The sequence below is a fragment of the Falco naumanni genome, chromosome Z (genome assembly GCF_017639655.2).
Source record: "Falco naumanni isolate bFalNau1 chromosome Z, bFalNau1.pat, whole genome shotgun sequence".
Lineage (NCBI taxonomy): Eukaryota > Metazoa > Chordata > Aves > Falconiformes > Falconidae > Falco > Falco naumanni.
The window spans coordinates 52,345,149-52,357,708 of NC_054080.1; the positions used below are offsets into that span (position 1 = coordinate 52,345,149).

The following is a 12,560-nucleotide window of genomic DNA, read 5'->3' on the forward strand; positions in this document are numbered from 1 at the left end:
TTTGCAGACTGCAAAAACTCCTTTCTGTGTGGAAAATTTCAGATTTTCCTTTCATGTAAACTGAGGAATCTGAAACGTAATCTGCTCAGGAGACATAGATGTGCCAAAGCACTGGAAAAGAAAAGGGGAAAAAGTGAAAAGTGAAAAGTTAGGAACCTTTCATGGTCTGATTTATTTCACATACCTCTCTACTGCTTTGACAGCTGTTTTGAGAAACCTGGCATCAAAATAGTTCTGTTTTCCTTCTATCGGCAAATCTCTTTGACAAACCAGTCAGACAGACACTGTAAAACTCAGGATGGATAAGCTTCTTCAGCAGTGGTATTTCTGGTATTTCAGTGTTTATACAGGGAGAAGTTTCAGTCCATGTGACTCAATGGAAAAGAGTACCAAGGCTGTGTGCTTTTCAGACTTCCAGTTTCCTGCAGTGAACTGCGTTAGGTATCTAAAAGGAGAGTATGAGGAAAGAATCAACACATTTATCCTAATGACACAAGTTTTTTTCCTGTTACATTGTCAAGCCATGAGGCTGGTGCACCTCCAAACAGATAAACACAACAGTGCTTTGAAGGAGTCCTTAAAGACACATTTGGTGAAGCTTTACCTTCCTAACACTTGCTCAGTCCTTTTCCAGTATTATTTGCATTACTGCATGTTTTGTGGAATGGCTTGTGCCTGTGGGGCTCAAAGTAGTATCTAAGTGGGCAATGGCTTTTTTTCAAGTGTGCAGACCAAGCTTCATGAAGGTATTCAGGATTAAGTTGATCTTAATGTGGTCCTCAATTTCACTGAAATCTCTTAGAAATACATACCAAGTTGCTTCTCTAACTCTGACTGGGGGCCTGTAGCAATCTTCCAATACCTAAATTCATTTTAAACAGGTAAATAAATTTACTTGTCTAAAAACTACCTTCCTTTCTTTCATATTGTTAAAGATACCAATCATGTTTTGATGTACTAATGAGCCAGCAGTAATCCACCTGGATTCTGTGTAATGACACCAGCATCTTCCAAGAGAGCCTCCCAGTACGAGAATCCTGTAATCTTTCCCACTTGAAATGCCACTTTGCTCTTGAAATCAGTGTGGCCAGCCCTGAAGAAATCCAGAGAAACAGAAAAGGTTGAAAAAATTTAATATTAATACTAAACAATTTTCCTGGAAGTTAAAGATTAAGTTTGAACCATAATATGGAAACTAAAACCTTGTCAATTTTACATACAGATCTACCCTTATATGTATGATAATGAGTTCTGAAAGAATTAGTGTTTTAATAGGACCTTATATGATTTTTTCCCTGATTATATATTATTTGATTTTGAAGGGAATATTTCAGTTGTTATTGTCTAGAGGCTTCTCTGGTGGGCTGATACAGGACATTAGCAGTGGCAACAGCAAGAGCCACCTGGAAGTTCACAGGTTACTAAGGAAACAAATGGAATTCTGGAGTATTTTAAAGCTAGATGTTCTGCTGGAGTTTACAGATAAAGGGTAGTCTGCATTCCACAAGTACTGTATTTATTAAAAGAGACAAAACACAGTACTCATGTAAGGTCGTAACGATTCTTGGCAGGACTAGAAAGCAGTAAAACTTTAAAACATACCTAGTGTGTTATAGCATTAGTAGTTAGGGCAGTCATCAATTTGCAGATGCTTTGGTCAGTTTGTTTTCTTCTAGCTCTCCTCCTACCTATTCCTTTCAGAATCATGATTACATTCTTCCTTCCCAATTCTAGTTCGAGTAAATGTTATAATATCTAAACCAGCAGGTGAGGGCTGTTACAGACAGGTTCAAGGTGTGCCACACTTCTAAATGAATAAGCTGTTGATCAACAATTTCAAAAATTTACTTAATCTAATACTCATTAATCGGTAGTGACTGTCCAGGTAAGAGAAAACCTGGAAAGCACTGTCCCAAGTTCTGCTGCCTCAGAGCTGCAGTGACTTATTACTTGACGTCCTGTAGAAAATGCAGCTGACTGGTAACAGGGTCTCCTGTGCTAAAAGCAGAGACTGTCATTAGGAAAAACAGCAAAATCATCCTCATACATACTATTGCCATTTTAGATGGAGAAAAAAATGGAAGTGACATTTGACAAATACCAAACTTCACTGGTTACAAAAGTGAAAATCAGATAGGAATAAAACTTGCTGCTTACAAGTCTGAATTCACATAAATTAGAAAACAGACATCTTTTGCAGGAAAAACCAGCCCAGCAATATTTCCTGGAAACTGAAATTACATTTACAAGAAGGATCCCTGTCCTAAACCAGGGCATTTTATCACAGCCAAAATGTAGTCTGTGATTTCTTTCTAAAAAAGAGATCTTTTGACTCAGATACATTGCTACAGGTCAAGGTATTCATACTAATTCCATAGAGGAGAATTGTGAAGCCACATCTTTATACTACCATATTTCTACATGTTATTTATTTATTTTCTGAGTCTAGTGACCCAGGGCGCATGATCTGAGAAACTGCAGGCAGCAAAAACTGATAAGAAAAAGGGTTGTGTAAAAGCTTGGTGAACAGGAAAGCAACTCTGTCTTGCCTTGAGATGGCTGAATGACTCTTACTCACCTTTAAAGTCTTTCATCATGTTATTACATGATTGTCTTATGAAATGTGTTCTGTACAGATACGCGTAGGAAGCAGAAGAGACCTGTGGCTGTCACCTAGAAAATCTTACTAATCTTGTAATTTTCTGTATTTCAAGATTTTGACTTGAGGATCTGCCACGACTAGAATTTCTAACATTGTAAAAATCTTTGAGTAAGTAGCAAGATATTATGCTTTAGTTGTTGTGCTTATACAATAGACCTATCCTTGCGCTGCATTAGATACCTATATATTATTTGCCATTTCACAGGGCTGGACAAATAAACAGAATTTTACAGATGGTAGATAGGTGACACATGGGGATTCAAATATTCAGCCTTCCTGAGTTTTTTGAGTTTTAGGAATAAACTGTGAAATGTAAAATATAATAAAGATGCATTCTATGTGCTCTAAAACCAAGGGTCGGTGATAAGAGCAAACCCATTCCTGTTTGAAAGTTGTATAGGAAAGAATATTATTTAGGTTCGGTATTGCTCTTAGTTCACAAGGATTTTGTGTTACAGTTCATTGACCTACTCCATCTATTTTTAATTAAAAGTACTTGCTACCCTAGGCTTAGGCTAATCCCTCAGAATTATAAACACAAACAGCTATATAAACCAGAAGAGAGAAAATAGTTACTGTCAGCTACTCATGGAGAACAAATCCGGGCTCTTTAGGTTACTGTGCGTAAGTTTCGGAAGTGAAGATTAACACACAGGTGGGCATCCAAGATTGTGTTTCAACCTGTAATGAAGTAACCTTGAAGCATGAAGGTTTGTAGTTTCTCTCTCATCTTGATTTAAATAGCTACAGCAAGCTGACACAAGGGAGTGAGAGGAGGTGAGAGCCAGTAGAGGAAGGAGGAAGGAATAAAAAGAGGAGAGAGGGAAGGACACTCACCTAGTGTTCCGTCTTTGGTATTCCCTCCATTAAACATTCCTAAGCATTCTTCCTCGGGGTACAAACAGTCCTGTTTCTGTTCAGAGCCGCTGTAGTTTGCATGGAGGCAGGTGAACACACAGTAACCATTCTGGTAGTGTTTCATGAATTTTTAGATAAAATTTATTTCAGATATATTCTGCTTCTTATACATAAAACCAAAAAAACATTATGTAAAACAACTATCAAGTCTAAATTGCCTTTAGTACATAGATGCTGTAAACTGAAATATGTTTAGATGTCATCAGACTCTAACATGGATCAAAAGCAGTCCTTTTAACCAGAGTTATGCCAATTCACACCATCATGATAGCTACGTTAAAAAGCCTTAGCGGCTCAGATATACAGTAGGGATGATAGAACAATAGGGTGCAAGAAAAAAAGTAAAGCAAGGAGCAGGTAATAAGGTTAGATACCATATATTAAATATTTTAATTTCCCCAATTGCATGCCAACAACTAAGATTTATATGACTATTCTCTGCTAATGAAAACCACAATATTCTAAAATATCCCTGTCTTGTTTACAAGTGACTAGATACTCTCACTGAAGTTAAGTGGACCAATTAGGGGACGGAGTTTGTTATATTCAGGCCACTGGGTCACATTGTGTACAGTTTGAAAGAACTAAATATTATTTCTAGGAAAGATTCAGAATAAATTTATCTATAATCTTCTTAAAGTTCCATCAGGGAAGTCTTCCATTTTGTCAGGAAATTAAGAGCTTGTCTTCTAAAATTAATTTATGGCTCTGTCTTTACTGCAAAGTGCACAGCATTCAGGATACTTGCAGGATGTCCTTTTTTTTCCTTATTTTGGGGTGGGGAAAGATAAGATATGTAGCTTAGTCTAAGGTTGACTTTAAAATCCTTATGTCACCTAGGTATGTACTGTGAGAAACATAACACCTCTATTATCTCCGCTTTGAGGAATACAAGCTTGAATGACTTGAGAGACAACTTAAGGTTGTCTCCAGTTCAAGAGAGTAGAGCCCATGGGAAGTCTTAGTATGTGTAATAATTTCACATAGATTGACCAGTCTCATCTTCTGAAATGATGATATGCCTATTAGGTAACACACAAGAAGCAAAGCTCCCAGTGTCTATCTCAAACCTTCAGTATTAGCTTGTGAACATCAGAAACAGCACTCTGCATGGCAAAAGTGTTTAGGACTTGTTGCCTGTGTCATTCTGTCTCCTGAGTTACCTCACACGAAAAGTAAAGAAATCTCAGACACAGGCAGTGGAACAGGCTGAGCTCTGAGCTACAATCTGAAACCTTCCCAGTCCACACAGGAGAAATCAAGTTCTGAGCAACTGCATAACACTGGTAGTTTCGCACTAAAACCATCACTTTGTTTGAATTATAGCATATCTTTAGAAAAAGCAGCTTGCATTGGTTTAATAGTTTTCGGCGGCAAGGAAACCACTCCACTGTTGATACAGCGTTTTGGTTTTAGCTTTCATCTCCACCAGCTTCCTTCTCTTGATCTCTTTATGTGTTTTTCTGCTAAAATCCATAAATGTCTCCTACGTAGATACTTAAAAAACAAGATTCAAAACCAAATCCTAGCCTCCTGTTGGATTATTTGACAGATTGACACCTTAAATCTTCCACAGTAGAAGGGTCTTAAAGCTTACCCTATACAGTCCAGTTTTCAGAATTCAGACCATCTCAGTAGGCCTTTTCCAATTTTGTATATTACTTTTAAATAGGTCTGTCAGGAACAGTAATAGTCTCATTAATGCTATAAAGGGAAGAGCATTTTTCTCCTCCTCCTAATATTCTCCTACTGCTTTGCTCTCACAGCATATTTGAGACTTGTTTCTCGAGCTTCTTAAATCAAAGAACAACTTTTTTTAAAAAAGGTGGATCTTTTAAGAAAGCATGTTATCCTTGGATAAACACTTCCCATTTATCTTTTTGACTGAGTTTTTCCATTCAATAGAGACTATACTGACTGTATGGTATGTTCTTGAAATCAGAATATGTGAATTGAGCCAGAAATGTTCTTGGTCTGACTCTCTGTACAGTGAAGATGTCACCCTACCCTGCAGCACTGTTTTAAGTATCAAAAAATAAGGTCTGAAGTCTATAAAGGACCCCAGCATTTTCAGTCTACAGCACTTTCCTCTCAAGCAGGCTATAAGGATTTCTGCAACTCCAGATTCACGTGAGTCATGGAAAGAAGATGTGATATCATTCATATCAGAGCTTTACTGAGTACACAGGGGTTGCTCCCTTCAGGTGGAAGTGAAAACTGTCCAGCCAGGCCTCGCACTGCTATTCAGACAAATGGGAAAACCAAAACACTGCATGTAAGTAAACATATGTGGTGTAACCATTCCTTCACCTTCACCTTTTCTCTCTGCATGCTAAGAGAGACACAGAGGTTGAGAGCACAAGGCACTGGGCCTGAGATGTTACACGCCGCACTATCATAGCTGAAACACCACAGAAAACAGTTTGCATTTCCCTTTCCTCTGAAAATGAAAGCTGAACAAAACAAACCCCATCTTGCCTCATGGGTGGGAAGGGTGGGTGACAGAATATGACAGCAGTTGTGCTTGCACTGTGGTGCTGCATGGGACTGGTAAGATCTTCCTTCCTCTGCTATTAGACAAAAGCTTCTCACCAAATGCACTAGTCCCTTGCATCCTCACTGCACTCCTAGAACAGCACTGAAACAAGCACAGGAGTTTTTCTGAGGCCAAGAAGGGAAAAGCAATGAGGAAATATGTGTGGAAATGTAGAAAAAGTGCTTCTTGAGTTTTACGTCAGAGTGGTTTACACATTGAAGTTCTGGAGATGGAACTACTTGTCCAAGATCTGAAAAAAAAAATAAAAAAATAAATGTTAAACACAGAGCTGGTTACACAAGCATTCAAGCTTCAGGACCTTCTTTAGGAACTCTCAGGAGGACTGTAAATCACTCAGATATAATTCCATGGGAAAAAAGCCCATTGCTCTGGGATGTTTGAAAAAAAGCATCTAACACATTTTTACAAAAGAATCATTATGTTTAGATTCTATAGTAAACACTTCAAAATGTATGACATGCAGTACAGCATGCAAACCATATCTCAAGAACAGTGAAGAGCTCAGTAAAACCACATTGAGTGATATAGCTTGGGTTTAGAGAAAAATAGGTATGAATCTTTCACTGGAGAATTCCTGAACCAATGTCTGCATCTCTTAAGGCTTTCTGTATGGTGATTGAACATCTCCTACTCTGCCTCATTTAAGAATCAAATGCACTGAAGTATGTTTTAACGTTACTTATAATTAGGTCTAGTCAAACATTTTCTCTTGAAGAGTTCTGTTGGAAAACACTAATATTTTGAATGTAAAACTTTTGAACCTAAAAATACCCCCATCTTTTCATTTTGTGAATTCTTGCTGAGGAAACAGGAAGAATTCATTTCCCTGTTTTCTGGAGTAGACTACAGAGTCACCTTGTTCCCAGCTGTGTGCCACAGTGGCAGTCTGAACCCAGTGAGTTCAGCAAAGGAGCCAAGCAAGATTCCAGGGACCTGTTGTGACATTTCTCTCTCCATAAGGTTTTGCAGGGTTGGTGGATTTTGAAAAAACTCTGCTTCAAGACTCTTTTGGGAATGAAATTCCTAGAGTATCTCTTGAAAAAAGAGGACATGTGAGATGATAGGGTAAAATAGTATACAGCAATTAGCTGCCCCATATGGGAGAACTCAGACTTTTTCACTAAACACGAAGGTGTGGAATACCTTCAACAATATGTGTGTAGTGTGCATGTATTAATAACACACTAATACCTCACTGCCTATGAGTTAGGTCTTTCAAGGAAAGGAGTCTTCACTTTCCTGAAGTTGTTTTTGACATGTTATAAGTTTCTGGAAATATCCATGGCACCTTGGTAGTCCAAGGTAAAATTCCATGGTAGCAGTTAAGAAAAGGTTTCAGAACCAGATTTAGAGGTACCACTTTAAGTTTCCAAGACTTTAATTTTTTATTATTATTATTTTTCCCTAAAAGAAAAAAAAAAAAGCCGAAAAAAGAAATCACCCCCCCTTATCCAATAAATCTACATTCAAAAATGTAACTTTAAAGTTACATTTTCTTTTTATTTCCTGATGAAAACCTTTTGGTATGTTTGTGTTGTTTTTTTTTTTGTTTTTTTTTGGTTTTTTTTTTTTTTTTTTTATTAAGTAAGCCTCTAAAACATTTGGGGCACATTTCTCTATCTTATTTGTAATAAGAGTGTCAAATAAAATATTATTTCCCCTTCAGATCATAGACACCCACCTCATCAATGGTTCTCCATTAACAAGAAAGTGAAATCCAGACTTCTACTTAATAAAACTGACGCCTTCCCACATTCCAAGTAAAGCCATATCAACCATTTCTCATTCCTTAAGAAATAACAAGTTTTTCTACAGTTATTATTAATCTACAAAGTCTTTGCAAGTACTGTTATTAAACTCCTTTTGATGCTTGCTCAGAATAGCTCAGTGGTGACTTTGTATTGTCCCAGCCTCTTTTTTTCGACAACACAGTGATTACAGCGTAAGTACTTTGAAGCAAGCCTTGGAATTAACGTTCCTATGGCCAAATTAAACCTTTTTGTAACGTTACTGTTCCTTCTACATACGAATACATAGTTCTTACCTCACTGGGGGGAAACCTCTATAATAGTAATTGAAGCTTCTTCATTCTTGCATTTTCCAGGATATCTTTTTCAACTGTTTCATTATTTTGTTTTAATGAAATCATATCAGCCACTCTCTACAATGATTTAAATTCCTATGAGAGTTACTTAGGACAAGGATTCCCTGTTCATTAATATGATGTAGTGGTTAGGGTCCAGGCATGGCAAACCTAGATTTCCTGTTAGTCATAGCTTCGGTCTTTTGTGCCCTAGTCCTGCATTTCCATTAGGACAGTAAGAACGACAAGTTAATTAAATTTGAAATTATGAGGTTCTTGTATGCAAAAATAATATGTACATATAAATTCTTTAGGGTAGAGTGCATTGACACAGTTATACCTGTAAGTACCAAAGTCAGCTTACAACTGAATTCTTGTTTTTCCATCTGCCACAGAAAAGGCGTTGGGCAAGAAAAAGACACCTGAAAGCACATATTCAGACTTTGCTAGGGGTTATAGTAAAAATGTCAATAAAAAAATAATGCTTTATGTGACAAAATAGCCAGTAACAGAGAGGGTGGTGGACACAAAAGAGATCCAGCTTAAATTTTGTCTCATTTAACTTACTCATTAATGAACTAAAACCCATATGAAATGGAATGTAAATGAGATCTACATATTATAAGGTTTGCTGTGGTAAAAGAATACTAAAACCAGAGGAGAAATGAGAAAGCTTAGAAACTTGGGCAGGAAATGAGAAAATGAAGTCCAATCTGGAAAATATGCAGGCTATTGCATCAAGGGGAAAATTAACCTGAAACACAGATATTTAGCACCAGAGGGATTCAGCCAAAATCCTTCAGGGTGACACCGGATAGCAAATTATAAGGGAGCTTGCAAAGGAGCACAGCAACAAAAAATGCCAGTGTAAATTTAGGCTGTACGTGTACAGGCACAATACTGTGGAGCAGGGAGAAGATAGCTGCAGTCTGCATAGTATAAAGGAGACCACACCACAGATACCGCTTGTGGTTACAAGCACCTATGTGCCAAAAAATTTCAGTAAGCTGGAGTGAGTTCAGAGAAAGCAACAGAAATAAACATGTAGTTGTAGGGTTTAATTTATGAGGAAAGCTTAAATGAAATAAATACCTTGGTTTGGCTAAACAGTTACTAGGAGAGGATATGATTACATTCTTCAAACACTTCAGGACTCTTATCATCAAAGAAGAAGATTAATAGGATGCACAGAAGATCTGGCTCTACATTTACTTTCATAATGTCCATATGCTTGAAAAAACCTTCTGTGTTGTCTTCCAGACGACCTCTTTCATGTTACTTCAAATCCCCCTCAGAAATGAATGTGTTTATAAAGGTCAAACTGAAAAAGAAGAAAAAAAAAAAAAAAGCTTTAGGTCAAATTAAACATTTTATCCAGCTTGAAATATTATTTTACTTCCCTTTCAGCTTGGTTTAGAGAAGACACTAGGACAAATGTTAGCTGTTTCATGGAAGAATGCCCTTAGAACCAGGTGAGGAGGTATTCTCTATGAGTCCTTCAATTTCTATTGAATATGTGGTTCCATTTTGTACGAAATACATACATACTTATTGACAGCATGACCAAAACAGTTGTGTCAGTTCCCATGGGATTGGTTTAACCTATAAACCATGTCACTCAACAGGGAAGTATCTAAAGGCAAAGGACTTGAAATCAAGGGTAGAATGGATCTGAATCAGGATTTTCACATCTGAATGTCAGGCTGCATAATGGGCTTCAGGAAGAAAAACTCTGTTGGAAGAATTTCCTTCTAATTTATTCTGAAGATGGGGTTTTGGTCCCCTTTCTAAGGCTGGCTTGGAAACTTGAAACAGTGCATTCACAGAAAGTAAAAATGAACTTTCTTGAGATCTCCCACATAATTTTCCTTTCAGTTCAAACTAAATCATTAACTGAATTAGGGATGGATTATAAATTGCTTTAATGGGAATTTTTGGCATTTCTCAGCAAAGACAACTATAAAACAAGTCAGGAAACAAAAATAGGTCTCTACCATAGAGCTCGTTTAGGCTATACATCCTGTGCAGACCTGTTTATCCAACACATATCCACAGCTTAACTGATTTATAAAGTCCAAGTCAATTTTGAATTTGATGGGGTGAAATCATTAATGGAGCTGTTCAGTCATGTACATGGTTAACCGATTAATATGAAGTTAATGGGCATTCTGAATTTGGCTTCCACACTGGGGACTTAGAGCTGGTAAAATTAATCTTTCTTAGTGAAAAGACCTTCAATCTGGGTATGAGTCATGCAACTAGCCAGAGTTAAATAAGTAGCCATTCGTATCAGTAGGACTTCTAATGAACACAATTGAGCCAAAGTTTTCAATCTAACTGGGAAGAATTCTGGCCTGCTTTACAGAATTCAAGGACTTCACTATGCATACCCTATTTGTTCACTTGCTACACATACCCAGACACAGAGAATTTAAGTTGTTACTACCTTTCTTCTAAGATGCTGGCAATACTTTCTGCTAAGTAGAAAGTGTAACTGTGATGAGCATGTAGTTTCACGTTGCTGCTTAGTGCTTTGGGAAGCTGGACCGCTTCCTTGCATAAGTAAATGTGGATTTATTTGCTGAGTTTTAGACAATCCAGTTTTAAGCTGTTGACCTTTATTATAGAACAAGTATTCAAGTCAAAGGTAAACTCCCACTGAATTCAATAGAAGTAGTTAAACTGTATCTCATAATATTGGCAGGAACATCAATATTCACCTATTTCTGTCGACAGAGGAAGTCAATCAACCATATAAGAGATCCACACTGAAAAATAATTGACTGTAGCTCTATGCTCTTTTGAAAGCACTGGGCTACATACTTTCTGTAAGGAAAACATAAATATGAACGTCACACAGAGAATTATTTCCAAAAAGCAGTACAAAAATGTCAAGGACACTGCTATGACAGAATTTTTTGGAAGACGGCGTGATAGCTTTAGTTTTTGCTAAAAGATAGTTCTTTTTTGGCTAAGCAAATTGTGTTGTGTCTATCTATGCTGATAACGTTTATGATTTAGTCCTAGACATCTATGACATGCTGGCCCAAAATACTTCTGTGTTCTTTCACAATGATCTAGAAGCCTTTCCCATGTAATCAGCATGGAATCTCCCAGAGCCAATTTACTACATAGCTTTTCAGAGTGAAGTGAGTACAAATTGATATTTTTGTCCTAATACCATTACATACATTTCAGCTCTTGTCAAACTGGATCAAACCTTTGTAAACATTTAGACAATTCTGAAAGAATTTATGCCACCCATGCTTTTTGCCACAAATATATTATCATATTTTGATGAGAACAACAGTCTCTATACTGCTTCTCCCTCTCAGAGAAAACAATCATCAGATCAGATCAGATAACAATTCCAAAGTTTTTTCCTATTGTTGGGCTCTGGTGCCTAAACAGAAAAAAGCTTCAAAAGCTCGAACACTTGCATGTACTTATAAGCTTATGTCCTGGGGAAGCAGTGTACTGTAATTATTCTTTTTTCAACAGCTATTGATTCCTTCCACATTGGTCAATACTTATTTAATTCCAGAGGTTTCTTCGTTGTTGCACTCTATTTGGTATAAGCCATTAAATGTGGTCCAGCTGACCATTTGTCTGAATGTCCTTGAGCTTCACAGTGAATCAAATAAGCATTCCCTAAACAATCTTGTATTTCCACTGAAAACAAAATAGATGCAGATTCTGGTAAGACTGAATCACCTTTTTAATTAAAATGTGAGTTATATTAAAGAGATGAGGCTATAATTACTGGAACTTTCCTTGCAAAATAGTTTTCCAATTAAAATAAAACAACTAATGTAAAATAGAAATAGATTTGATCTCTAAAATTAGGGTTTGGGTCTCCTTTCTCTTTTGTAAGAAGACTGGCAGCTACAAGGCTACCAGCACCTTCTGAATTTACACTAAGTAAGTGCTCATGCTCTCAGATTAAGGTTTGATTTCCTCTACAAGGTATATGATTTTTAGCAGTTACAACACACACATGCAAGAGAAAGACAGCATAACAGATGGAAACAATAAGTTACACTGGCCGCACTGTGGGGGCCCAAGGTTTGGTGTATTGTGTGCCCTTTACTGTCACACAGAAGTCATTCTATAAAAGTCCTTGGGACATTTGGATAAATAAATCTGAGCAAATGTGTAGTTGTTGACAGAAAGAGGGTTAGTCCTCAAGCATCTTTGAAGGATGTAGTTCACACTAAGATCTTACTCTCATATTTTAATTTTAAATGCCAGCTATTTCTATACATTTCTGCTTCCTCATCCCTAGAACTAGCAAGTTTACCTGTCTTCTGTTTATGGGGTCTGTGACAAAACATCAAGAT

General features: G+C 37.0%; 2 long non-coding RNA genes across 2 annotated transcripts; both read right to left on the reverse strand.

Annotated features, from left to right (window-relative positions):
• Window positions 1-240: 240 nt before the first annotated feature.
• On the reverse strand, window positions 241-3,577 carry LOC121081638. Its single transcript, XR_005825744.1, has 3 exons — window positions 3,500-3,577; window positions 981-1,093; window positions 241-445 (listed from the first exon to the last, which is right to left on the reverse strand). It is a non-coding gene; the product is annotated as an uncharacterized LOC121081638 (long non-coding RNA).
• A 119-nt stretch (window positions 3,578-3,696) lies between these two features.
• On the reverse strand, window positions 3,697-11,048 carry LOC121081614. Its single transcript, XR_005825739.1, has 3 exons — window positions 10,941-11,048; window positions 9,313-9,541; window positions 3,697-6,366 (listed from the first exon to the last, which is right to left on the reverse strand). It is a non-coding gene; the product is annotated as an uncharacterized LOC121081614 (long non-coding RNA).
• Between the last annotated feature and the right edge of the window lie 1,512 nt (window positions 11,049-12,560).